The sequence below is a fragment of the Poromitra crassiceps genome, assembly GCF_964638095.1.
Source record: "Poromitra crassiceps genome assembly, chromosome: 9".
Taxonomy (NCBI): domain Eukaryota; kingdom Metazoa; phylum Chordata; class Actinopteri; order Beryciformes; family Melamphaidae; genus Poromitra; species Poromitra crassiceps.
Window position 1 is genome coordinate 49,258,770 of NC_139630.1, and position 3,154 is coordinate 49,261,923.

Genomic DNA, 3,154 nt, shown 5'->3' on the forward strand with positions numbered 1-3,154 from the left:
GTTTTGTCCCTGGAATATAAATAAATAAATAAATAAATAAATAAATAAATAAAGTGCAAATAATAATAGGTAGATGTCCAAGAAGAATAAACGTGGGTCATTTATTCACTGGGTATGCAGTGTTATATTTTTCAGCCAGATGCAGGATGATGGCTCTCTCTCTCTCTCTCTCTCTCTCTCTCTCTCTCTCTCTCTCTCTCTCTCTCTCTCTCTCTCTCTCTCTCTCTACTTTATTACACTGGTCAGGTCTGCACTGCAGTCTATATATCCCCCCCCCCCATGTCTCATCTGTATCCATTTGTCTGATGTTGTTTTTGTGTGTGTAATGTTAACAGTTTGAAATAAAGATTATTGGGAGGGAGGGGGGGGGGGGGGGGTTGAGAGTGACGATGGGAAGTGAAGAATTTTGGCACTTTTGCGTTGCCGTAGTGTGACGTTGTGTCTGCGTCCAGGCCATTGAGGCTACGTGTGTCCTGGCGCCATTTTATGAATGGGATTTCAGGAAGCAAACATGCGCCGAGTACTGATAGCAACAATCTTTGAAAAAGTCGTTTTAAACCATGACTTGTCTTCACCTATCTACAAAACACAGGACTGATTATAAAAGCGATATACGGACAATAACAGACCGGTTGGTGGCGATCATCCGCTGCCTTCTTGCAACTTCATCACAAGAAAAACAAGACGTGCACGACAACAAAGAACACTGAAAACTTCGGGGCTCTTTGAAAAGCAGATCGGTAAGAATATTTAACGCTATATTTGTAAATCCTATTGTGCTCTGCTGCGATCTTACCATTAGCCATTTCGCTGGTTAGGCAGATAACAACAAGTTAGATGGCTAATAGTTAAATGTCGTTGTGTAGTCAGCTTTTTGTGTTACACATAGGCCTACAAGTAGCAGAGGCTAGCGTTAGCCACTCTACCCAGTGAAGAAATGCATGGGCCATCTACATCTTGTTAAAAACCTTCCACGTTTCTTGGAGTAAAACGTAAAAAGGCATCGGTTGCAAACATCTATTTTGTGCTCATTCTGGATATATCAATACACCATTAACGGTGTTATTCGGCCGTTTAACGTTAACGTACATAATTCCGTTTGCTTTCGCGGCTATAAACAGACAATTGATTAAACTAACGTTACAGAGTACAGCCCATTGTTAGTGTGTTGCTGCTCACGTTAATTTACTGCGTGCATATTCTTCTGTTTGCGTGCACGGCCATGTAAGATGAGATCAAAACTAACGTTACAGACCGTTACAGTCTGTGACTGTTAGTCTGTAAATCGTTTGTATTATTTATTTCCTTTTACCCCCACACTGATGCAAGCTCTATTTTGGACCAAACAGGCTTGAGATGAGCCATATGAAGCTGCTAGAGTCCAGCAGCTGCATAAATACAAAAATGTGAAATTATTATCGCTTATCGGACAAGAGAAGCAGATATTTGTCTGTTATAGGTATCAGCTCAAAAATCCCTCCTAGCAGCATCATAAAAGGCATTCAAATAGCTATTTTATTTTTCTAATGTAGCTCCCTTTGTTTGTTTCAGGTTGGGCCAATGGACAGCTTTGTCAGAGACACATTGGCGGAGTGGCAACTTCAAGACCTCGTAGATAGTTTTAAAGGTAAGGTTTCTATTTTATTTTTTATAAATATTCTTATGGAAAATTATTATTTCTTTAGCCGTAGCTTGGCCTCGCCTGCCCTATTGGCACGCCCGTGTGTGTGTGTGTTGCTCTCACTAAATATTATTGCATCAGTGATGTCACAATGCCTCCATGTGTAGGTGTGTGTGTGCCCCCCGCCCCCCTTTTTGTTTTAATACATATAAAATTGTACTTCAACAAACTGTAATGACTAGTCTTCATGTCCTCAATCTTTCTTGTTCACCTCTCGTCCATCTCTCTCCGCTGCATAGCTGGGTTTCGGAGGAGCCGGCCTTGTCCACCACGTGCAACGCCGTCAAAGAGAAAAAGACCTGTGACTCCCTCTGCCTGCAAGTGTTCTCGAGTCCAGGAGTCCAAGTCCAGGACTCGTGACTCGACTCGAGGCACTCGTGACTCGGACTTGGCTATCCGCCTCTTCAATGAGACCCGAAAGCCTCCACAAGCCCATGCCCCCCATGGACTTATCCCACAGACACTTGAAGACACTTGACATCTTTCATATGGACATTATTATCCCACGGCCATGGACACAACCATTACACATCACTTAAGGACTTACTGGGCATTTTATGGACTTATTACACGCCACGGACATTTACATGGACTCCACTATGTCACTTTCAAGGTCTGTTACTTTGCACTTTAATGCAAATTAATTTGAAAATTGCCTTTCTGTCTGCCTGATTTGTATTGCTGCGCTGCATACTGCACAAAGACAAATTCCTCATTTGTAACATGTTCATTATGGCTATTAAGTAAGCTTGAATCTTGAGACTATTGTTTATTTATATACTAGACTCCCCCTGCTAGTATTGACTTACAATCATTACAGTCCTTGATAATTACCCACCTATAATAACACACAATTTTATATAAAATTTACTTTTTGGAACACGGTGGAAAAGGAATATCTATGATGTGCTGCTGTGCGTGACTTTATGCCTGTTTTCTATTTGTATCTTTATGACTGTTTTATTTGACTATTGCACTATTTAAGGCAGATTTTGCTTTGCTTTGTTTTTTTTTATACATTATTTTTGGCTTGATGTGTTTTTTTTAATATATAGCCTACATAATATGCAACATATAGCTACAGAGTTGTCAAGTTTTTTGCTATTTGCAATGCACAGTTGTCAAATCATCATCCTTTGATTGATTTCTTATGTCCATAAATAAAATAACAAAAAGTTCACGGATCTGTTCTCCTTTAAATTATTATTGTTGTATGAATACTCACATGTTATCATTTAAATCATTGTAATTATGTGCATTATTGAAGTGGTTCTCAACCTTTTTTAACCAAATAGGCTACCTCAGAAATTACCACCATATTTAAGTATGAGAGGAAGGGAGCCCTGCCAGTGGAGAAGCACTGCATGCATACATTAGCATAACAATGTATATGGGGGCTGGGAGGTGCAATACCAGCGGCATGCCATCAGCGTGCCGTGCAAGGGCCGCTGGCTGTGTACGCTGGTGCCGCCA

The 3,154-nt window shown here is 40.6% G+C and overlaps 1 long non-coding RNA gene across 1 annotated transcript; it reads left to right on the top strand.

Moving 5' to 3' along the window:
* The first annotated feature begins 504 nt into the window (after positions 1 to 504).
* Positions 505 to 2,831, top strand: LOC310782726. Its single transcript, XR_014553041.1, has 3 exons — positions 505 to 740; positions 1,552 to 1,627; positions 1,921 to 2,831. It is a non-coding gene; the product is annotated as an uncharacterized lncRNA (long non-coding RNA).
* The last annotated feature ends 323 nt before the right edge of the window (positions 2,832 to 3,154 follow it).